Raw genomic sequence first — 26,309 nt, 5'->3', positions numbered from 1 at the left:
GATAAATTCCTTCAGGACATTTATATCGACTTCGTAGATTTCTACCCTCCAAGCGCATATTGGGTTTGACTTCAGTGTATTTTTTAAATTTAAATTATTCCGACAAAATTTCACCAACTCTATTGGAAATACATTTGAACTTTTCTGAAAATAATTGTATTGATATCGAGTTTTATCTCTCGCGCAGTCATAGAAATCAATTTGAAAAATGGCGTGTATTTTAATTCTTTTGCTACGGTAATGTCCAGTCGAAAAGCGCTTACGCTGTGTAGGCGGAATGCTAGTACATATACATATAAATAAATAAATAAATATATACATATATATATGTGTGTGTGTGTATATGCAAATTTCCGCGAGTTATTACGTAGAGTTAAAAAAGTTATTTTGTTTAAAAACATGAGTTATTTCCATTATAAAGTTTTATTTGCATATATGCAAAAGATTATCATTTAAAGTCAATATGGGAGATTTTTCCGCGATGCGAAGCAAAATTCGACGGGCGACTCCGGTCGCTCGAAACAATGAAAGGTAAACGCGACTATGTTCATAAAGTAGTATTAGGCATTAACGTGCTTCAATTGCACGTAACACAGCTAACATAGCAGATCCGCGCAGTATATCGTCCGCAAGTTGATGTCATCCCTCGGCCGGCTACATAATCGTGCATAATAATTATGACGTCATCAATTAGCGGGCCGTTGGTGACGTTAATGCGCGCTCGTACGACCGCGACAGATCGGCCTCGCACATTCCATGTGCCAGCGGCCGCGAGAGTGTCCTTCTGTTCGAAATCGCAGGTATTCCAATCGCGAAACCGCTTCATTCATTACGGAGACGAATCGACATTTTGCTCCTACGTCATTATAGCTCATAGTGAGGCCGGCAAAATCGCGCGTTAATGGCGATTCTACAAATTGTCCTTAAATTTGTCGCGTCGATTCGAACGCAGACGAACAAGTGCTGTTGCAAACACGTCGTAGTTTCATCTACAATCCCGTCATTCGTAATTCATATTTGTCATTTAAAAATACAGCTCTCTAAGCCACATTAATACGTATCAGAAATTATTTTGCATTTTATTACATTTCTCGCGTATAATTTTTGATGATTTGAAACGCGTTAGAAGTTATCGTTAGGAGAAGAAAGTTTTCGGGCGTTAAATCGACGACATTAAAGAATGGGAAAGGGAATACAAATTAGCGTCACGCAGCCCGACATAATGAAGTGAGGAACCTAACGATTACACAGAGACGGTCCACGGAGACGTGAATGTACGAGCGCATGAAAGTCGAGCCGGAACTAATGGCGGTGGAGAGACTACGGAGCATTCCTTATGTCCCTCTCTATCCCGCTTCAGGATCCAGCCGGTGACAACAGCCTCGGTAACAGCTTTCCTGTACTTCGTCCTTCGCCAGCCCGAAGGAATTATCACTCCCCGTTGCAGTGACGACGACGCGCACAGACGCGCGCAATCGTCGCAAGTGTGGGTGCGTCCCGGCCCATCCTCGCCGGTATCGACCGTATATTTAGCACGGTGTCGGTACTTTGTCCAACCGAATGAATGGTTGTACCGCCGCCGGAGTACCGGATGGCGCTCGTACGTACCAGTATCAGTGGCAATAAAGGCAATACATAGAGGTGTTGACTGCACTGCGACCGACTAGATACCTCGGTAAGACGTGTGGGAATCGTTATTGCCGAGGCGCTGCCGTAACGCTGACGGGCGTTAATTCGATTCCCCGAGTCTTTTATAGGGAACATTCGAAGCGTCCTGCCTTGTCGAAATATTATTTCGCTAATCTTCGGGGTGAAAACACTGTTGGAGCAGCGTTGATTAGCACCACTTCAATTTTTTCTCATGAGGAGACTTTGAAGTATCTCGGATTAAAAGTTTTGTCCCGCCGACTCTCAAGATTCTGCAGATGCAAATTAGTACGATGTTTGGGTAGCACTGTTTTGCTGACTTCCGACCACTCGCGATATCTATCTCTAGTTTGCGTTGATTAAATTATTTCTAATTTTTTTTTATTTTCAGAAGCGTTTGAAGAATTTTCCATTTTTTTTCAAACTGTATGATTAATGATGTTCTATCGTGCAATTCGTGCGTTCAGTAACACGCTTTTTCAAACGTGAAATTGTGCTCACTTTTGCGGAAAATGTATTCAAAGTTTTGCTCGCTGGTGTATACTTCTAGAATTGATTCCGTCTGTGAGTTCGGGGAAAATAAATTACGTCAAAATCGGACGAACTTTTCAAGATCGATCATCACTTACGCGAAGTTAATAAATTGAGTTCTCGAATAAGTCGATCGATCAAAGATCAACGCGGGGAAAACGCTTGAATTGTGACAGAAGAAACAAAGCATCGCATATTGGTGGCGTAACATAGAAAGTGGCTAAATAGGATAGTTCATTCATTCCTTTTTTCTCTCCTTGTTAAATTGTCTTTCACTTTGCACAATCATTATTTCTGTAACAACACATTTCACAATGCGTACAAAAGCCGCTTCTGTGATGATAGCGATCGCTTTCCGTTGCTATTCTTTACGCAAGAGGAGTTCAGTTTATTTAATTTAAAAATTAATAGAGACACCCTTTTGCGACGATACACGCCGATGGCTCCGGCAATGGCCGCTATAAAAATGCTGGCCTACACTTGCCATGGTCCAGCGTGCTCTCCGCGGCACTCTGGAACTCCGTTTCGCGCGAGTGAGCCGAAAGTGTTTATTAATGGAAACTGCTGGACCATACAAGCGTTGGTTTTCCATTAATTAAAGCCGTATCCTGATATCGAGCCGACGGTTCTCAATGTGAGTCATATGATCTTGTCAAGAGGCTATGTTAAAGACGTATTTCTAGATTAATTGAATTTGTTTCCTCGAAAAAGAAAGAGAATTCACGTTGTATTCCTAAAGAATGACGTTTCAAAAGAATAAGATGGATCAGGCTGAGATGAAAGTAAGTTATTATTAAAACGTCGACTGTCACGCTATATTCGCCGAAAGTACTATTAGACGTGACATACAAGACGTCTACTACCTCTGGAAAAACTTGGAAATCTCTTAGGGAAATTTCTTTTTCTGGACAAATCGGAAAATTCTCAGAGAACTTGAAATCAGAACTTGAAGAATTTTTCATATCGATCTTCTGATTCTATGTTGTGATATTTTTTTTATATATATATTGTAAAACTTAATATTTAAAACATTACATATTTTATTAACTCTTTCTTTGTACGTACAAACAAAGTAAATTAAAAAACTTGTACAATTATACGCTTTATGCTTGCACATAAAAAATGCTCCACTTTTGTCTAAACATTTAATTAAAAAATCGGAATTTCTGGAAAAATTTTCAAAAAAACATATATTATTCATAATAATATAAACACGCAACAATTCATGTTAAATTAAATTAATGAATAATTTCATTAATTAAAAGGAAAGCTTAGTTTGTCATTGAATTAATTCAGAAAGCTTGTCCATTCAACCGATACACTTGGGATTGTTTTGATATTAAATTGGATCAAACGCGGATAAAATGCATCGCGAAAGTTGGGAAATACTGATCCGTGCTGTTCTGTTTGCTTTCAAGCTGCTCTTAATTTTGCATCGCATGACTTCTTTATGAGCAGTCTGGCCGCCATGAGAATCTCTCGTACACGAGCATGGTGCAGCGTATCCCATCTGATGCATGCAGATCGATATCGGCGAAGTCGTTATTGACGCGCTGCAGTCTGGAGAAGGTCGTGGGGTGCCGCGGGAAGGAAGGGGCGGCCAGGGGGGACAGGGGGGAAAAAGAAAATCGTTTCGCGCAGTCGGCTTTTGTAGGTATACACGACTTAATGGATTAGCTACATCCGGACGGCAGCCGGAGCCGCGCGTACAAATACCTGCGCACAAGCAGGCACACAAATATGGCGTCCGGGCTACGTGCATACAGGACGGAAGTTGCTACCGTGCCTGACGATAAATGGAGCGTGCCCGGAGACTAGACTCGAGAATTCCGCCCCGTGCCCTCTTTCTACGCACCGCTTGTCTCTCCGAACTCCTCCAGCTACGACTCCTTCCTAGCTCTCGAAGTTGCCTTTCCGCGTGTTACGCTCTGTGGGTTAAACTAGCAATTTCTCTCCATTTTACTGGCCAAACGAAGTACCGATATCGATAAATGATTCAAAGAGAACATGTTTTTAGAGAGGAAAAAAGGATCCCGTGAAATTAGCGAATTCAAAGGCGCTTTTATAAATATTATTAAAATGCTTATTAAAAAGCACTTTTATATATGCACGCATATACATACATACATATTACAATGATGAAATTTGTATTTTTTTTATTTTCTTTATGTTGTTTTCATAATCTGGATCAAGCTTAAATTTCAACGACTTTGGCTAATATATTACATAGCTAATATATTTCTAAAAATAGAGTTCTAAAAATTTTGGATTTCAAAAAAATTGCGAATTTATGAAATGTTCAAGCTGCGTCCTTTGGCACAGAAAGAGGATTCATAGATATTAATAATCAAAAAGCTATCAAATGAATGCCCAGGGGACCGTTTCACATTTATGAAAGTATAATCTCTAAACTTATAAGTGAACGTGCGTCATTCTGATGAAAATATAACTTCCGAGAATATTGTGACATGCATAATATTAAATCCTCTTCAGTGCAGGATATTATGGGGAAGGTATTTTTACGCGAGACATGGAAGGTAACGATCTTCTCTTCGCAAGTTATGCTTTTTCTGCAATTTTTGTCCTGCAGCGTACAATATTATTCTTTGCTGATTTAAACGAGCGAGATATCCAACAGGAAGAATCCTTCACCGATGAGCTTTGCGGGATAATGAAGGAGATGGACAGTGCTAACCACTCCTTTTTCCCTCGTTTGTACTTTTGTATAAACTTTCGTAATCTAAAATATAGCGAGAGCGAAGTCCTCGAGCGATCATTTCTTGTTTATACAGAAAAGAAAACGAATCCGCTAAAATGGTCGCTAGTTCCTTAAAGAATATGTACTCTTCTTTTAATTAAACTTATTGAAGCTTCTTTTTACCGTCGCTAATCTACGTTATCCTTCGCTTATTTGAACTCCTAGTCGACGCGTTTTTTTCTAACTTGTAAAGAAGTAATTAATCTTCTTGACTTTGTTAGGATCGTCCTTCGTTGATTCGACCGCAACGGGATCGATGAAGGACCACTTTTTGCAATTGCCATCGGCGATCATTCGCGCTTCAGTGGCAAGACTATCATTAAGGACAATCGCTCTTTAAGAGGAGTTAAATCAAGAACTTAACGTTTTTTTCCCATTCTTTAACGTTGAAATTCTATCAGCGTAAAAATAGCGCTGTAAAACTAAAACTTAAATTACAGTAAAATTAATACTACTATAAAATAACACTTGAAAATTTATTACAAGTTTATCTAATCTACAGATAAATGAATAGTTCAAATTTTAATGGTAAAAATAAAATTGCGGCAAAGGTAATTCATTTGACAAAGCAGGCTACAAGTACGCTTGATAGAATCTTACCAAACCTAACCGAATCTATGAAGGATTAAGAGGTTGAAAATTTAATGCCAGCAGCAAAATGGCGGAGCTCAAGGAGGCATAGCCATGTAGCTACGTGAGCCGGATAAATGCTGAAGGTTTCGGTGGTTCGGTTTACGTCCGGAATGATGTCTATCCACCATTTGCTGCGTTGCCTTGCACTCGAGAGCGAGCGATCGTAAGGCAGACTCGGTTGGCTCGTAAGCAGACGCTCTATCGATTCCATCAAGTACTTCAACTTTAATTGACATCGGCTCGATCATACGATCAGAATCCTTTTCCAATATTGAATTTGCGACGTTGCCACGCAGTGTCAATAATACGTGCGCAATTTAACTTTTCAAATAGGCCGAAGTTGGAAAATGCTGTCCCGATGGGAATATGTTTCTAGCATTACCCATATGACATTTAAGAGATCTCTGCTGAAGATATTCCAAAATTTTTTTACGTTTCGTAGAAGAAACCAATGAAGCGAGATAAAAATTCGAATATCAATCGAATGTTAAACTTATCGAAAAAGCTGAAAATATTCATATTATTTGAAAAATGGAAAACGTTTCTAGCACTCACGTGTGCATTTGAAAATTTATTCTGAAGCCCACTTTAGACGATCTGTAATTTGCGACAGAATTTGCGATAGAATTCTATTTATAAAATTTTATATACGTAATATATAAAATATTAGAAAAATTGAAATATATATTAATGGTATTATATATACATATATTTTTTTACAAGTAATTTATAAGAATTTAAGTTAGAAAAAAATCATGAAAATTTTAATTTTATATGAATTTCAACTTCAATAAATGCTTCTTGAATTTATGAATTGTAAAATATTTGAGATTTCCATATTGGAATTTTTAATTTTTTTCATTTTAAGGTAAATTTTCCTAATATTTTTTTATTCTAATTTTTATTAGCGTACTTTTTACGTATTAAAAATACAGAAATTGTTAAGAGTAGAAGATGGCATACAATAAAATAGCTTTCTTTAAAATTCATTATTAACTTTACGACAGGGGGGAGTCACGCTATTAAAATATGATACTGGTCTTAAGAGACACCCCATAGATTGTGCTCTCATTTGAAGATGGCGGCCGATAAATTATTTAATTTAGGCATTCGAGGGCAAGCGCAATAGCGGTGTAGTTCGAGAGAGACGGGCTTATCAGGGTCGGACGTATGGCACCTCCCTTGGCATGTACGCATGAAATTTATGCCACTCGTATAGTGAGCAAACGGGTGCGGACGTGCGGGAAGACAGAAAGGACGAAGAATGAAGAGCGGAGAAACCTCTTGAGCTCCTTAATTCCTTCAATTTCGCGCCTCCTGCAAGAATAATCGCGTTAGATTGCTCCGATTTAGCGGATCATAAAAGTTTCAAGGCGTCGCAATTATGAAAATAGGACACTTCGTTCTGGAATGATGCGAGGACAAGCTGCGACTGGTCGAATTATCCTGCTTCGATTTTCAACGAAGACAAATGGAGCGACAGCAGTGAGGTAAGGGAGTGAGAGACGTTTAAGTACGGGATATCCTGATGAAGCATGATAGAAAGGATCGATGTGGATGGATGTTGATGTAATAGGTAGATGCCTCATGTAAGATTTATCTGTTTTATAATTTGTAACTGCCGGCGAATAAATTGATTAAAAATTGAAATGCAATCGTTTATTATCAGGTCGCGATTTTTTCAAGTGTCTCTAGTATTGTGAATTTATTTTAAGATTATTATATGTAGAAAAGTCACTTAAAAATTATATATTAAAAGTATTCTATAAATGAGTTATATATAAAAAAAAATTAATCCTTGAAATACACATTACATTTTTTTTTAATGTCAATTATTCAGATTCCTTTTTTGAGAAAAGCCTGCGAGCGACGGAGCTACGTTAATGTACAGTTATTGTCAGAAAGTTTTGAAAATATTTCGAATATAGTTGGAGTAGAACTTTTTCCAAGCAAATGTAGAAGCAAATGTAGAAGTAATTTAAATTTGAAAAAAATGCACTGAGGTTACTTTCATCTCGGTGTGCACTTTGAGAATGAGATATGAGATACTCACCGTGAGAAATTTTTTACGACGCTAAAATTGGTATGTTTTTTATGCAGATCAAAAACAGTGCAATCCTATTTGATAAATATTATTAACAATCGAATGACGATTACAAATATCACGGGCAATCAAAGTCGATTTCTTTTTGCTGCTGAGTTTATCCGACAGAATTAGATTGCAAGGATTAATTACGAGTAAAGTCTAAAACAAAAGCGATCCGGTTAAGGATTTATAATCAAAATCGTTATTATATCCACCTTGTCTCGACAAGTCATAGATAACTGCAGAAGCATTTGATAAATTATCCGACGAGCAGAGAACCATGTACACTCTCAACAAAAGGAAACATTTGCCCAAGGACATGTTGTTCAAGGCCGGAGATTGTGAAATACACCTCTCGCCGTCCACGTCAAGTTCTAAAGTCACGACTGATAACAGACAATAAATAGCGGTATTGTGGTGGGCCGCAGAAAATCGATTTTGTGATGACCTTCTCGAGCGAAGGGAGAAACGGAGCAACGGGGATTCTTTCTCCGGCTTCCGAATAGACCGCTTCCGGCGAAATTTTTTAGAGGAACTGCTCTGGCGCACGAGAGATTTCGTCCACCATTTCGCCCATTTTTCCCGAATCGATTTCATCGCGTTATCACACACACTATTATTTCCCTCTAGCGCAGAAAATTAAACGAATTACTGCATATCTATTATATAAATCTATTAGAAAAATAAAATAAATATATGTATCTCTAATATGATAATGATTATTATTACGATATAATTTGAGAATAAATGTGTAATATATAATATTGGAATAATTAGAATAATTATCACAATTATATAATCTGATAAAAATAGGATAGGTGAGATTTAACGAGATTAAAAATAAATAATTATATATGTAAAATGTAATTTATGAGAAATGTCACACTAAATACTTCATATTATGATAAACATTCTCTCAATAAACATGCTTGACTTCGTTAAGAAATATCATACAGTTACGGTGGCCACTAGAACGTGTTTCGCTGCAATTTTCACGCCACCATTCATGGAATGAATTTGTTGTTATATCGTTTTCTCCTTTCTGTTTTTTTTTTTCGTTAACGAGTAGATCGCTTCGCGTGTTTCTGCATTATAGCGGTTTTCGCCGTTTTATGTTACCGTTTTAATTAGCGCGTGAGAACTACGTTGCAACATTTTTAATTGGAAGTGTCAGTGGTGAACGGTATCTGTGTATGGTTTTGTGTGTGTAACACACGTGTGTGTTTTCAAACAAAAAAAGACGCCAACTGCAAACGAGGAACTTTCCGTATCGGTCGGCGAAATTTCAACGCCGACATCTGTTTCGAGCTTCCGGCGGATGTGCTGCAGTCGTAACTTTACAGATTCATCGCCGACTCGATTGTCATTCACCATATAACGTTACCGTAAGCGTGTGTTTTATGCCGGTTGAAACCATTTTCTAAAAAATTATAACCTTTAGAGAGCACAATAAATTTTCTTTATAAATGAAGATTGATGATTATAAATGTGTATATTAAATTGCACATTTTTTGTGTAAATAGAGAAAAAACATATCAATATATACCATTCAAATAAATTTTAATTCAAATAAATCATCCAAATAATTATTAATTTAAATAAATATTAAACACGTTTGCTAATTTCAGCTGGCGGTACAAATAAATGGCAGAACGTTACAATTTCATTGACCCATTTTGGAGAATTTTACAACCTTTGTTTTAAAGTTAGTTAATTAAATTAATGTTGAATCTACAGCGCAACTATATTTGACATTCAGACCGCATTAAAATGGCATAATTAATACGTAATCAAAGTAATTATTTATAATTTGATAATGCATTAACTGAACTCGGCGTTGCATTATTTATTCAAGAGTTTTAATTAATTCCTTCAACTTTAAATGAGCGCCCGCTCGTCGTGAAAATATATATATTCTCAAGTTTCGGCGTCGTCAAAGTCAAGTTTCGCGAGTGACGCCACGGGATATGTCGCGTTGGTATGGGTGTAACGAGGCATGAAGCGTGTCGCGCGACGATTGACATAAAATTTCGGGGTTCTGCGGGGGATTATGAAGAGGAGGGGACGGTGCGGTACTCGGCGGAGGAAAATTTGTCGGAGATCAATTTCGCTCGTAGTTTCAAAGTGAAGCCTATTAAATTTCGGAGATGCGTCTCCGAGGAGACGCTCAAAGGCGTGCGCCAGCCATAAACACGAGATTGCCGCAACAAATTTGTAATCGGATAACACTTCGATATAATTGGCCCCTGCTTTGCAGGAGGCAATCTCGCTCCCAGCTCCCGAATCGATTATCGGAAAAGCAAGCGGAAACAACGGAGAAGCAAGTGAATTTCTAAACATCCTACGATTCTTCCCTTTTTCTCGTTTTGACAATCTCTCGTAATAAAGAATGTAAATAAATATTTGCAATATTTATTTCTAAGTGTGACTGCGTTACGAAAGTAGGAACGCATCGGAATTTCATTCTTGTAAGTACAAACTTGACTCTACTTATTAGATGTTAACCGTGCGAAAGTTCTTGTTGTAAATACAGGCGAGCGAGTGATCCAGTTTAGTCGACTGGCAGCAAGAAAATGTTCTCGAAACGTAACCACATTTTAATTATATTTGAAGCGCAAACTGCAATACATGTAGTAGACTTACTTAACGCTGTAAATGCAAATGTAAAGTGGATAAATTATTAACAGTATCTAGATAAATTTTATGTTGTTCAAACAAAATGGAGCTAAAGTTAATTTCAAAATTAGTCCAATTCCGATTGCATATATTATATTTGTTATTAAAAAAATATTTAATTTTGTAGAAAATATTACATATATTTGATATTTACAAAAGGAACAGAATGTAATTTTTAAAATTAAAAAGTATATTTAGGATTTGAAATAAAATTAAATGAGAAATTAACAATTAAAGTTGCCCTAGTTGATGGTATATTATTTTTCACTTCGAAATGACTTTTATAATTCATCACAAAATTGATTAAAAAATTAAAGAATTTATATTAGAGACGAGAGACTGCTTTCTTCGAGATATTTCCATGTTTCTCCATTTTTCTTCCATTTTTGTATATTCATGGAAAATTGATGGATGCGTTTATAGAATATGACACAGGATGGCGAAAGGATCTGTCTGTAGCTTTACGCAAGAAAGAAGAAGGAACAAATGACAACAGAAATGGCAGGGGAAAGAAAGATCGGTGCAAAGTGGAAATTCAGAGAGGCAAGGAGGCGGAAAAATGCAGCGTGGTACCGGTCGATCGACACGCTCTTAAGAAGATTACGGTGTCTTCTAGAATCCTCGAGGAGGAAGAACACACCGCAGAACGGGTCAGGAAAGATACTCCTGGGAGTCAAAGAAACTCTACAAGCGGGTCTATATTGCGGATTCCTGGACATCGTACCTTCTTGACTTCTTGATCCCATGATTTTTGTTAGATTTTTTTTTAGCCGTCGCGTAAAACTATCTCGAAGCCACAAAGAGGAATTTTTTTCAACGATTAAAGGCTGATCTTTGGAATTTTATTGAAGATTACGTATGACAAAAATTATCTTTACACTTTGAAAACGCGGTGCGGTTTACGAATCACTAGCTCGCTTCGTTCTTGTTTCACTTAAAAACGCTGCGTTTTTTTCGTTAGAATTTTTAATATATGTTCCAGCAGGAGCAAAAAATTTAAGAGCAGCCGTAGAAGCGATCAAGTTCTAATCTAAAAATCTATCTCCAAGGAGGAACGCTTGCCGCGAAGATTAAAGGATCGAGACGCGAGATTGACATTTAGGAAATGCGGTGAATTCCTGAGGGGCGTTATCGACGTGATGAACGAGTATCGTGAAGAATTCAGTCCGCAGGTGGAACGTTCCCGATGCACCCTGGAACCAACAATTCATGGGGCAGCGAGCACTACCCTAGACGTCTTTCCAGAAATACGTGCGGGAGTCCTGCGGCGGTTCTCCGCAGTGAAATACGGAAGGCGGCCCCGGCCATGTTGCTCTACGTGCTATCCTATTCTATTTATGTCTGAATATTCTAACACATTGCGCCACCCGCGGACCCCTTGTCACTCTGTCGTGCCGCGTTTCGCCGTGCCCTACCTGTCCTTTGAAACATTCGCCTGCCATTCGGGACGCTTCAGAAGGCATGAAACTGTCAGTGACCCCTACGTATTTATCGACTCGTTTGCGAGAACGCTGAAGACAATATCATTTTGTATTAAAAAATGACATTATTTCTAGAGAAATGGGTAAAAATATTCCGTCATATTAATGTTATATCAATAATTAAGTCACATTTACTAATTGTTTATCTAGCTACAATAATGCAGTAATAAATTAATAATTTAGTAGTCGTATAATTAATATAGAAACTTGTATGATTGTTTCAAGCAATACAAGCAAGATTGCAATGGAAAACATACTATTTTTTCGTGTTATATGTTTTTTCTTCTATTTATCAGAAAAATTATCGAGCTCGAGACAGGAAGACTGATTACACAGGACAAAGGATATATTAAATAGTACGAGCCTGGGTCAAGCAATCATGCGGTTCTTTGGCGCTTCGTTATCTAGTCTTTTCTCGCCGGAATCAACGAGTGCCTTGTTCGCTTCCATTCCTTTCGGAAGCGTAATGTCATTATAAAGATGGGACGGAGTTGATTGATCCAGAGTCACTCTCGTCTGCCATCGTTCGACTTACGTCCAGAAATCGTTTTCTTCTCCGCGGAAAGACCCGCATTTCTTCCTCTATCCTCTCGCTTTCGCCTCCCCGCCTCCTCGTTGGGATTACGTAATTCTCGAAAAATTCCCGGGAAAATCGAGAAGATCATAAGATTGAAATTGCGCCGCCATTATTGCGGCGATCAGCTAAATCGTTGCGCAGTCTCTAATCGATAAAATAAAATTAAGACAGGTGGAAGTTGATTTTCCTAAATAAACAGCTTCCCGACATTTTTCAAGCCTTTTGCAAAATTTTGTTTTAAATAATGGAATATTCTATTCCTAGGAAAAATCTAGAGGCTTAAATTTCCAACACACTTAACATCTTCATCGCATCATTATCGCCCGATAAATTTCCAGATGAAAATCTTCGTCCAAATGAAGAGAACATAATCTTTCCCTGATGTAGTAGCTAGGACTAGACTAAAGTCTTCCTTGAAGCAGAGCGGAAGCTGGAGATAATGTACGAGCTAATATAATATTCTTAGACGGCATGCGGTCGGTTGGGTTCCATACCTCGGTCGAGAGTTTAATGGCGGGAAACGTTTGCAGTCGCGGCGGATGAATAATAATCGCGGCGCCATTACGAATTCTGTTCTCAATTTGGGGCAGCCGATAGGGCCGTGATAAAGCCCTCGAAAAAGCGGTCGAACGGGAAACTCGAGTTTCCATCGAACGAGGGCCGCTCGACCGAGGTTTTATAGAGCTGTCTCTCTCCGCAGCCTCCTCGCGTAGCTCACAAAAAAAATTCGCGAGCGGCGTTTTGATTTACGGAACTTTTTCCCGGCAACGAACGGCGACGTACATATTTTACAGGCGTGTTTTACGGCGAGCGCTGTTATGAGTGCGTGAAACCTGATAACAGGTGATGCATGAGACTTGTAATTTCTTGAAAAAGTTGCAGACCCTTTGAACCGGAATGACCTCTTTTGTTCTTATACGAGATTTACTTTGTACTTACTTTCAGAAATCTCCTTCAAATTTAAAGTATTCAGCGTAACAATGGTTTAATCTACTTGTTTGCAAAGCTAACAAAAATCTCAATTGCAATTTCCTCGATTTTAATTAATTTCAAGTTACTTATGTTTCAAAAAAGAAAAGAAATAAAAAAGGCATTCTGGAATCATCGTTACACGTAATTAAAAATATGCATTAAAAAGAAGAATATGCGAATTTCATATTGCATTTATCTAATCTGTTAGCTAGAAGCTTATTATTATAGAATTATAATCTCGGATTAAATTAAGAATTTCAACAGTAAAATAGATTATAAAGGCTGAAGAGGTCGCAATTGATCCTTGAATAATCTTACATTCTATTGTAATATTAATATCAGTCAGAGTGTCAGAGTTTTGTGATTATTGTGCTCCTAACAAAAATAAATCTTAGTGCTCTCAAGGCAAGGAGAAGACAAAAATGATTCGCAATCCACCACAAAATTGTAGAAAGTACGGAAACTGGGAACTAAAATTTCAAATAATATTGCTCCCTCCGACAGGAATGCAGTAAGAGAACGCCGGTAGTATAACTCTTGTAGCATATCCAGCAGATTGGAGTCTAGTCGATGGAGCGACATTGCGATTTTATCCACTTCACGTTCGTGCCGCGCACAGCGGATCCTAGAGAACAAAACAGGGAGAAGTTAGTGGTGAGTTAGTCGACCGTCGAGCTGTTTCGGGACTCCGATTTGATATGGCTGGCTTCTCGTTCTACCGGAGCTACTAACTAATATGTCAAGCCGTTTATCCTCTCTGCTTGTAACTCCGGACACGTATGTTCGGATCTTTCTCCTCCTTCCGCGTCCCCCCTTCGCTCCACCGTCGACCTCCGATATCCTCCAACACGCCTAACCGCATCGTCGCCGACCTCGCTAGCAGGAATTTTAGGGTGCACCCGGGGCTTGCGGCCACGTGCTTGCACACTGCCACCGTTTCGCCAGGATGGCGTCGTGGTTTGATCGAATTAATTAGTTTCGATGGGTGGGTGTTAGTTTTGAGTTGTGAAAGTTAGGTTTCGAATCGGTTAAAGAGGCAAGAAAGACCAATTAAGAAGGCAATGTGTTGAAAATTAGGTGCGAGATTAGCTAAACGCTGAAAATATATAAAGAGTATTCAAGTTAAGAATATATGCGCTACATCTTAAAATGTGGTTTAGAAATGTGAAACTTTTTTAGCGAGACTTGCAACGCTAAGAACGAAAATCTTGAAAGTAAAAAAGATTCTTTCGCAAAGACTCAGCTGTGGAAAAATGAAGTCTCACTATTGATGCATAAAAGTATATTTAAAAGACGGTTGCGGTGGAAGTTTAGTTGAAAGATGGGTCCGAGACACACTGTATTTCATCGTTTGGTTTTGATACCGTCTCGGCGATTCGCTCGATAAAATAGCTTTCTTCTGGAGTATTATTCACGCCTGATTTGCCGCGGCAATCTTCTCGCAGCGGGAAAAGACGTCGCGGAGAATTGCGGTCGACGGTTCACAGAATTGCTCATTCGCGATTTGCATATAAAGCTAAATGATTTATCACGTCGAACCTAATTCCTCTATCGATGAGGTCAACCGGTATTCTCTCGCCGCATTTAACGCCGACCATCTGATTCTCGCCTCATGTTTCCATACAACCTTTCAGCCCGATTAACAAAGCAGTATGATGATCGGATTTAGCGGGCACCGTATGTATGTATATGTATCATCAAAGCCGATCGATAAATTAATGATGTAACGTTTGGTTACTCATGAACATTTTCGATTTAATAGCTTATATTTTCTGAAAGGCATGATAAAGTTTCCAATTTTACGAAAACTTACAATTTATTGCATTTTTTTCCAGAATATGTAGTTATTTTCCTACAGTTTTTATAATCCATTAAATAATTTGATAATGACTCGATAAGACCCAAAGCACCAAGATTTTTGAATCCAAAAATTCACGAAAATTCGAGACGCTATAAATTCAAATGTCTATGTTTTTCGCGATAAAAAGAAATAAAAGTATTTCATCAAAATTGATTATTTCTTTCGAAATATTTTAGCAGCTATTCAGTAAGAAGTTGATCGTAGGCTGCTTTAGAAATTAAGTTAAAGCTGGCTAAGATATTACAAGTTGTAAAAGTCAGATGAAACAATTAAAAAAAAAACAGGAGATTAATTAAAACGACAATATGTTGAAAATCACACAAAAACTAAATATGCAAAATAGAGCAATATCTAAGTTAGGTTACTTTCAATAAAATTTTACCGCGTTTTCTTTCACACTCGCTTTATGTAAACTACGTTTAATGCGTATTTTACAATATAATCGGCTTTGGGAGTAATGCGGCAAACGAAAATGCATGTTGGCGATTTAGTGATGAACGTATCGACGGTGCCTACCGCAGCATTGCCGAGGGTATATTTCACTTACATGGCTGCAGTCTCCTGTTTACCCCGCGTAAATTCCGCATAACTGTCTGACGCAGCGATAACATCGTTATATGTCGACGATGTTCGAACTGCGCACCGCCATTCACATTGTTTCTCACCGAACACGTCATCTTCGTGTGTCAGGGCTCTCGGTGCCTTGGATCCTATCCAAGATGTCCAATTGATAATAATAACTGCATAGAAATAGCCATATCGTTTGGAAAAAGAATACAACGGATTAAAAGCCTTCAGAATTTTCGGAATTCCAGCTATTGGGAATTTGAGTCCAGATGTTCCGCTATGTGTGGATCTTCGATTGGAATGTTTCGGTGATTAAACCCGGAATCTCGGCGTAGGAATTTCTATATTTATATTGAATGTATAGATTTAATGAAACCCTGCACATCCACAACTTGTATACCTCCAAAATGTTGACGTTTAAATACTTTGCATTTCTAAAGTTAAATTTCCGTCAAAATTTTATGAAAAATCACTCACGTTTACATAAAATTCTTTTTTTTCTCACCATCAAAGTGCGCCCTTGTCTTAATTTAATGCCGGGCTCATGTTTAATTAGATTATCGTATATATAATAGTAATAAAATCTATTCTTCTTTGAGCTTATAACAAAATCAGCCGTGTAATCTTAATTTATGCTGAAATGTAAACGAAATCGGATCCTTTCCGCACTGAGGCGGACTCACTTTATATTACGAGACTCAAATTTCGTCACTACCGATGTTCTACGTGCCCGATTTCAAAGGAACCAATCTCCATCTGCGCCAGGAAGGCTACCGCGAAGAAAAGCTCTCGATTAAGCGCTTTCTAACCTGGGACAAGGCTTTGTGCAAAATCTCTTTGTAAGCGATACATTCCGTCGAATATAGACGTATCTGCTGTGCGCGCGCATAAAATTTCCGAAAATAAATTTTAAGATTTCTTTCATTAAACGTGGTAATAAAAAAAAATTACTTCATTGTAAAATTCGTAAAATGACAAATATTATGGCAAATCAATAATAGCAAAAAATAAACAAAGAATAATCACATTTTTACATTACTTTTATCACCCAAAATGTAGAAATGTCTACATTTATATTAAATGATTCTATGAAATCTTGAATGTCTAAATATATTTGTATAAAAATATTGAAAAACTTGAAAGTCGAATTTTTTCCAACATCAGGATGGTTGCATTTTTAAATTTTAATTTTTACAAACATTTTAATGAAAGAAAATTTTCAAATTTTTTATATTGAGAAAGTTCTTTTTTATTGTCATTAAAACATTTATTTTAGTCTGGTATCAAGTTTATGTTTAATTAAATGTTCAGTATTTTTACTTGTTCATACACGAATGTATGTACCTTCTACGTTTGAAGATATTTTTAGCTAGCCGCGCATCATCAATTGTTCAAAATCGTGGAACGTTTACATGACGGGACACAAACATCCCACGCGAGTCGATGCATATTCATTTTTGTCGCTGGATATTGCCGGAAAATTTTAAGGGAACAGTTTCGCTGATTTTGCTCGGCGGAAATCGTTGTCGCCGCCAAGATAAACAAGATAATTAAAAGATTATTAACAGAGAGAAAGAGAGAAAGAAAGAGAGAGAGAGAGAGGAGGAGAGCATCGTACGTGACCATGCCGCTCTGGTTTCAGATAATCTCAATCCTCTTTCGCTGGAAGTGGCATGGGACGATAAAATCGTCGTAGAGGGAGAGAGAGAGAAGGAATAAAGGGAGTTGGCAACGAGGGAGACGAAAGAAGAAAAGGCTTGCCAAGCCCCCACGGCGATTTGTGCCTGTCTCCCGCAATAAAACCACCGAAATACTATCACGAGTATAACTACCACGTAGTATCAGCCGAGATCGAAATAATCTGCTGGATTATTCTATGAATCTCGGTCAACTCGTGGATTTCTCGATCCCGAGACAATTCCTCAAAATATTTTCCGATGTAAGAGGCAACAAGCAGAAACAATAGTTTAACAAAATCTTAAATAACAGACAATTTCAAACCCGGTAAAAAAAAAACCCAATAAAAACTTTTTAAACATTATATAATTATAACGATACAAATAATGTATAACTATAAAGATTAGTAGAGGTTATCGCAGTAATTAAAAATTGTTGCAAATAATGAAACGATTTGCAAAACGTTTGAACATTGTTCAGCATGGAAAAAAAAAATTAAAATTAATTATAAAATCCACGATTTGAAAGGAGCAAAAATCTACAAAGCTCAAAAAACATGTGCGACTCTAAAGATTAATAGAAATAAATTATAGAAACTAATTAATTATAAATTTTTGTGGATAACAATATAAAATCATCTGTACATTGTTTAGAGCGTAAAAAATTAATTAAAATTTCTTATGAAACTGGAACTTTATTCGAGTAAAAATGATAAGCGAAGATTTACGAAAACTACTACATATATAAATTTCAGATTTTTACGAAGTTCCGCGACTGTGTAGTACATCTTTCGAGAGAAACATTTATTCCTGCCATCATTTACCATCTTTATCTATCGAATGGTTACGACGTATTGATTCGCGGAGGCCCGGGCAGTTATTCCTTCATAAAAGCGCACACTGGATATACGAGATATAGCTATAGCTCTGGGTTATGATTTTACGCTCAACTATAAACTTAAGGAACTTCAAAACGATAATTGCCCGTTCTCGCAATTTGTTGCTTTAATCGATCGGCTAAACCACGAAGCACGTCTAAACTTGCAAGCATGTTTGTGCAAATTTTTTTTTTTAATTACACTTTTCTGCTCAGCAGAAATTGCGCTTAAACGAGCAACTCAAATATTTAAAGCAAGAAACTGAATTGCTTTAAAAAAAGAAAGCATGAGATCGATCGTAATGGAAAAACAGTCGCGGATCGGCAACGTTCAAACATATTCAACACTAGCTCCGTTCGGGATGGGGTGAGATTAAATTTTGCGTGAAATCCGCATTAAGCCAGGTCGACGGGGGCGAGAGGGAGGGTGCAAAAGAGAAAGGAGGGGGGGAGGTGGAGCGCGACAACACGAGCACGTACCAACATAATTTGTCTAACTGCGCTCGCTCGCACGGTCTGATGGTCAGCGGGATTGCCGTTGGTGTAATTCGGCAACAGCTTGTAGTGGTTCCGAGTCTCATTGCCCGGTAACGTGTACTAATGCTCGTGCCCCCGTGCTATCTGCTCGTATTACACTACCCCGTATAGCTAATCATCGTTAGTGACAGAGACATCGGCCACGACCAATTAATGGTGTTGCCGGTTGACGTTCGGCAAAAACCCACCGACAGTGCATAACCCTGTGTGTCGCTGAAATTGTAGCCTCTGCCGAGCGACAGAAACTTGCGCTGCTAATACACTTCTCTATAGTCATTCGAAGTTGCTTAAAGAGATAAGATTATGCTGTCGTGCGCGCATTAATGCTTTTACATTTTCGGATAAGATGCATCGAACATTACTAGCGCATAATAATTCATTAAACAATTTATAATCAGTCAAATAGTTGATTAATATTATTTAAAGTTAATTTAATAAAATAAGATTGGAAATAAACTTTCTTATTACAGCATCAAAATGATGAAAAAAGAACGAACGTAAATAGAAAATTGAATATTACAGTAGTATGCAATGTTGTGTTTGGCGGAAAGACGATAACAAGCGAGTCAATAGTATATTGTCAATGTCGTAAGATAAAGATTTACTTTGACAAGAGATAGAGCGAGAAAGATAGACAGAGGGAGAGAGAGATCTTTAATTAGGTCATAAGTCCCTCACACAATTCAGCCAACTCCCAACCAGGGTTCCTACCTGAGTCCAAAACACTTTCACTCGCTCTCCTGGAGTCTCTGCCCGACCCCAAATCACTTTCGCTATTGCCGCAAGTTCTACTTTGCTGCAAACTTATTTTGTCTTATGTTACCTGTTAACGAAATAAACGCGCAAGCATGAATATACGCACGCACGCATGACAAAATGCGTATAAATTTATGTAGAAAATAATCGTACATATTAAAAAGGGCGAAAAAGTGAAAGAACATTTTTAATTAATTTTGGAATCGAAAAAGTCCCTTTACTTTTCGAGATCTTTCAAAGAAGATCACGGCCGCCTCTCTATTTGCTTTAGTTTCTGAAATGTTTCGGTTTCTTTTTGTGTTGTCTGTTCATCCGCCGCCGTAAACTTAGGTCTTACCGCGTTTTCGGTTTTCCATTCACCGGCTGGAAACTTAAGTTTTTGCGAGTCTTAGGCCGGAATTTTAGATTACAGGGATTATTTTTATCTTTGAGGATTTATTTTCAAGATTAAAGCTAAGTCGAGATCAGGCCGGAATTAGAATTGGATTAGGACGAGTTTAGATTTCAATTAGGTTTGTTTATTTATTTTTAATTAGATTGGATTAGGTAGGCTGGGTTGATAACAAAGTGTGAGGGAACGAGTGCGCTATGCAAAATGCAATTTACAATGTCTTGCGCCTCGGCGTTTGTCGCCGACTTGGCGATAAATCCCGGACGTTCGTGCGGCAGTCAGTATATACAATGCATATTTCATTCTGCATAATGAATCGCAGCGCCATCGGGCCTTTAATTAAAATTCAGACCCGCCCGTAATCAGGAAATAATAATTTTTATGCGAGTTCACCCGACACCCCGCATTATCGTCTTCCGCCGTGGTCCGGATGTGGCCATTTGCATATTGCAATAACTCTAAAAGAAGAACCGACTTCGCATTTACTAAGTAGCTTCAACTAAAATTATTTATTTATTATTACGAAATGTTTATACAAGTTGCTTGCAAAAACAATACTTGGACACATAGAATATTCCATGAAAATGCAATAAATGCGCAATCCAAAAATTAATAAAGCACTGGCGCGGAGGAAGAGAACGTAAACTACATTTTCGAAATTGTGTTGTATGTAAAATAATTGTATTGTATGTAATTGTGCAAACATTTCAGTAACAAAGCTAATTGTTTATTAACGAATGCTGTTTTAGCATGCATCAAAATTTTGGTCGTTGCATAACAAATAATTCATTCAATTTGCATATTTAAAGAGTGAATTTAAAGCGTGAAATAGATAGCAGCATTTTTAAAAGCAACCTTTTAATTTTTAAGAACTTGAATAAATAGAAAGTTAAAAAGTAGATAGTGTTTGAGATCTGAAAATAAAAAGTACGAAAAGTAAACAATATCAGAGAACGTATCCCAAAGATTATTTTTGTATTGCTGTTGCTTTTTCAACGCATTATCAAACATCGAATAGACAGCAATAATCTCACGGTCCATTTTTACGCAATAATAAAAAAAAAAGAAAGAGAGAGAAAGAGAGAAAAGAGAACGCATGAGCCAGCTGGTGCATATGCGAGTTGATTCGCGCTCGTTATGAGAACCGCTCTATTGTACCATTCGTGAAAATATTTTTGTGCAGTTTGGAAAAAAATGTTTTTCAAAAGCTGGTGATCGTAATCGTTGGACACCGATTTGTTGTTGTTTCGAAATTTCACGGAGATTCAGAGAGCTGACGGACAGATTAAGAGGTGCAGGCAATTATGGATTTATCAATTTTAACAAGACACCCCAGAATTTAGTTCAAAGTATAAAAAAATTTTATTTCGATCAAACTGGAATAAAATCAGTGCGATGCTGTAAATAATATAATATAAATTATAATTTAAAAAATATAAGTTATATATAAAAAAATTAAGTTACCTATTTTTTAAGAATTTAGAAAGAAATGTATGAAGAATGAAAATACTTAATTGAGAAATAAATTTTCTTGAATTTGGAAAATGTTCGTTCAGCTCTTGCCGCACACTTGACTTTTTAATTCTTCTTGCATTATTAATTTCACTCAATAGCTTTTGAAATTTTGTTCATAATTTTCGCATGAATATAATTATTTCAATTATTTCGCGTTAAAATCGATTTCGGATTAATTACAAATGTTTTACTAGTCTGCCTCTGCGTGGATTTTGAGGCGCCATATACCTCGCGAAATGCAAAGCATTCTATTGTGTTGTCGGTGTTTCTATAAGGTCAGTATTCACATTCTGTTACTAATGTAAATATACCTGTATTATTATTGCAAATAAGCTGCCCCATTATTATTGCAAATGAGCTATGAGCTATGGTAATTAATATCGATCTATGGTTGTTTTCAATCGTAGTTTGTCAATCCTCGTGGCCCCAAAGGTGAAAGGGTAATTGACATGTCTAAATTATTGTAACATTATGTAGTGAAATGTAGATCAATGCTGCAATATTTGTATTAATATTTGTGATCTATATTATTCATCAACGTAATAAGTGATGACATGTTTTTCTCTTTAAATTTTATCAAAATAAATACTTTTTAACTAAAAAAAAAAAAAAAAAATAAATTTTATCTTAGTATTTAATTAATGAGTAATTGGATTATTTATATATATAAAACTTGAAATTTTTTGTTATATACATATGACACTTTTGTAATCGCAAAATCTTTTAATTAATAAATCTGCAACGCCGAGAGGACGTGTTGAATCTAGCACTTCTGATAATTGCTGTTTTTAAGCATCTCGCTCTCAAAGAGTTGAACCTAAGTTCTATTTAACTGTATGTTTGCGAAACACGGTTTGATACGCAATAAACTCCTCGCGTCGCGCAAACCCAAGATCAACCTCGCAATTTATGTCATAATTCTGCAGAACGGCGTGGATGATAGTAGGGGAAAGGGATGGAAGTGCGGACCGAAAGGGGATTCTGTTTATTTTACCGTTCCAGCGGCTTTCCAGTTGGCAGATTGGAGAGGTGGCGGACCTCCCAGCTCGGTAATACCCACAGAGAGAGAGTAAGAGCGAGAGAGAGAGAGAGAGAGGGGGGATGGAGGTGCAAAAAGAGGCAGAGGGTGTGCGGTTGCGGTGTTGGGGAAAGATTGCGGGATTACTGGACGCCGGTGTATTTCGTAGATATCACCGCGGTACCCTTTTTTATTGTGCCGCAGCTCTCTCTTTCTCACCCTGGACTCACCCCCTCCCTTGTCCTTGTCATTCCCCTTTCCCCCTTGAGGCTATAAAAGCACTCTCCGCTGTTACGGTTTAAAGCCGCGGTCGGTTCGTCGGTCGATTTGTTAATTTGCGAGCCGACCACTACTTACCCTCGGCCGGAGGGGGGAAGGGGGGTGCATTTGGAGGGCGCGTTTGGAGAACGCCCGATAGAAGAGAGAAAGAGAAGGAGGGAGAGATAGAAAGAGTAAGCTCGACAAGTTTATGGTTTTCAAATAATGCGGGATAAGCACTTCAACCTTTCCCGTTACGCTATCCTTATTGTGTTACTCGATATCCTGTTTTCTAATCCGCTCCGGTGTTCATTAATTGCAAACTTCCTGCTTGGCAATGTCTCTTCTTTGCTTCGCGCACCGGGAATTATAATACTTTACTGCTGACTTTATTATTTTTAATTCGTTAATTATAAAATAAATGGCATGGGCAGCGCTCGCGAAAATGTGCCGAGTAATTAATTCGGGCAGGGAATAATTTGGATTTTCAAGAGATGAAATGTGCACGAAACCGAAACGTTTATCTGCGGCCAAGTGCCAAAACAAGTCCCATTCCGTTGGGAAGCAGAATCGTTTCGAGGCAGGAAAAAGCACGGTAGACACTAATGCGTCTCTTCCTAGGAGGATATAGCGGGTGGTCGGCTTTCTTGCTGCCTTAAACGTCGCTGGAAAGTAGCGTACTTGCAGTACGCGGCAACCGCTGTCGTTATTCCGCAAAACAGACGGGTAAAGGAAAAAGCTCGGTGTAGAGCGAGAAATCTATTTGTTATTCCGCCGCAAGCTCCGAATAATTACGGGTAAACGCGATAAAACAGATAAGAATCGCGTAAGCGTAACATAACACCGACCAACCGACTCGAATATATAAAAGATCTAGGGTTTGCAGGACCCGTGTAGAGTTCGCTTAATAAAATTTCAGATAAAATTCTATGTATAATTTTATGTGCCGCGTAACACAGAAAACGTTTGGAAAAGCAGAATACGCATACGTACAAAATATCTATCTGCGATATAAAATTTTATAAAAATCCACTAAGATTATAAATACTTTAAATTTTGCTACAAATTATAGATCGTTTAAAACAAACTTTAGTTGGAGCTTCCGACTTCGATTCTCGAGAAGTATGCTCACTGTTTTTCTCTTACCGCTGGCGTCTTAGTAACGAGCTTCCACAAAAGGTGCACGCGACACCTTAAGAGCCATTCAAGTATTTCCAGTTGGAGTGAACTTCTAACCTCAACGCCCCGGTTTAAATTCTTATTGCTTTCAAATAATTTTTACTTCTTTTAGTAATTCAAATTGGATACACTTTGTTATTAATTATACGTATAATATATTTTCTATCGTTTTTTTTGCGACAGTTTTGATTATATCATAGTTGGCCTTGTCGCGGGAAAATGTGGTTAACTTTTAATAAAATTTTCAAACTAAAAGTCATCATGAAGCTACAATGGTCTGCAAAGAGATACAGAATAAGGGAGAGAAGTTAGGAGGATGAAACGGTGGGATGACATGACGCTATTTTAGTTGCAGCGTCGGTGGCAAGAAACAAAAGAGACTCTAGCAGGTGCAGGCAGCCCCAGGGTCGAGATAAAATGGAAATGCGCTGTACTTCGTGCGCGCATATACGCGAGGACACCTTGTATGATGGCGCCCTACGTGTACTTTATATGTGCATATGCGAAATGCGAGTGATAGCGTTTTCGCGCTGAAGCCATTTCTATCTCTTATTGGCGCTCGAACTGTTACGACCTCGGAATATCCCGCAACACGATGTATTTCCTTTTAGGATCCTAGAACGCGAAAGAATCCGATGCTAAACCATCGACGATAAAGAAGAAGAAAAATGTCTTAAAATATAAAAAGAGAGATAGCAGGATAAAGAGGAATATAGAGGAGAGAATACGAGCTAGATAGAAAAACTAAAGGATGTTCTGTGTGACATGCAGTTATGTCATATAAGATTCTTAAAATGTAAAAAAGAGATTTTGGAACTAAATTATCACTGATAAAGGATAACAAAAATATCGGGAGACAAATAAAGGTAGATTTGAAAATATTAATGCATTTTAGCCGCAGTATAAGGAAAACAAGATAACAAGGCAAATAAATCTTCATAAATCCACAAATCCCTAAAAGAGTGATACGTCCTTTAAATTGTATTTTACTAAAAATATTTTTTTAGTATTAAAAAAGAGGATTTCTGTATATTCGTTTGTATCTCTTAATCCTCCGCTCAGAGTATGACATGTTAAAACCAGTTTTCTGCCTCAATGGAAGATTGCAAAATTTTATTGGAAAATTGTACAATCCATTGTTGACGTATATTTGCGTTGTTTTATCGAAATTTGAATTTAAATGGTTGGAATATTTTCTTTTAGATGATTCGAAAACGCGCAGCTATTATTTTCTGCGTATTTATATACAAAATATTCCATATTATATACACAGAGAAAGTACTTTATTATTTTATATTAATTAAAAATTAATTTACTATACTATTTAATTTACTACACTTTATTTTGATTATACATTGCTTTTTTATTTTTTTATTTTTTATTTTCACAAATGGAAGAAGAAAAGTAAACAAATTTTTTGAATTTTGATTTGTCGAAAATAATACGCAGAATTTATTATATGACTTTAAAAAATAACAGAGAAATAATTAAAAATCTTAAAATATTATTTCTCAAATTTTTAATCAGACTTAAAATTTTGTAATGTTGAACTCTTTATGTTCTCGTTTTTTTTTCTAATTGTTTCTCCAATGCAATAAAATTTCCTCTGCAGATTTATGGTGTCCAACTGTCGCCATGAATTCGAATCTCTCAAAGCAAAATTAAAGGCCATAAATAGTCCGACGTGGCCAATATGTCAAACATCTTTAGGTTCGACATGAGTAAACGTATTGATTCAATATACCCATTCACGAACGGACGTATGCAGTTGCAGCTGCAATGTAATAGCGCTATGCACGTCGGCAGTCAGGTGAACGATGAACCCGGACAGGTTCGGCCTATTCTCCCCCGAGATAGTCGTCGCGTGATAACTGAATAATTAATTAGACGGTGAGATTAATTTGCGCGAGGAAGCGGCTTCGTTTGGAATACGATACTGGCGGCGTGTCCGGGGAGAGCGCCCTATATATTCGGCAAGATTTATCGCTTACTTGATGACTTTACTTCGAACCGCAGGCCTTAACTGCCATTACGACGGGCGCAATTGGCTCTGCTGATTTTACGCGGTCGTCGATCCATTGCCGTCATTTAATCACTGCCAGCTACGTCGACTGACGGCCCAAAGGCAAAATCGTTTCAGAACCCGATAATTTCCCTTCCTTTCAATTTGCTCTTATGTCCCAAGGGACGTCTCTTAAAGCGACGAAGAGTTTGAAGAGATTATATTAAAAAATATTGAAAAACAGAATTAACACAAGTGAGGGACTTTTTAAGAAAATGCCGAAACAATTTTTCGAGCCATTTTTAGATTTT

At 37.5% G+C, this 26,309-nt stretch overlaps 1 protein-coding gene across 1 annotated transcript in view; it reads right to left on the bottom strand.

Moving 5' to 3' along the window:
• The window catches only part of Nlg3 (Neuroligin 3), a 132,068-nt gene that overhangs the window by 32,868 nt on the left and 72,891 nt on the right, over positions 1-26,309 (bottom strand). The gene's annotated exons all lie outside the window — the stretch shown is intronic.

This window comes from Linepithema humile, chromosome 2 (genome assembly GCF_040581485.1).
Source record: "Linepithema humile isolate Giens D197 chromosome 2, Lhum_UNIL_v1.0, whole genome shotgun sequence".
In the NCBI taxonomy this organism is placed as follows: domain Eukaryota; kingdom Metazoa; phylum Arthropoda; class Insecta; order Hymenoptera; family Formicidae; genus Linepithema; species Linepithema humile.
This window is presented reverse-complemented; position numbering and strand designations above follow the sequence as displayed.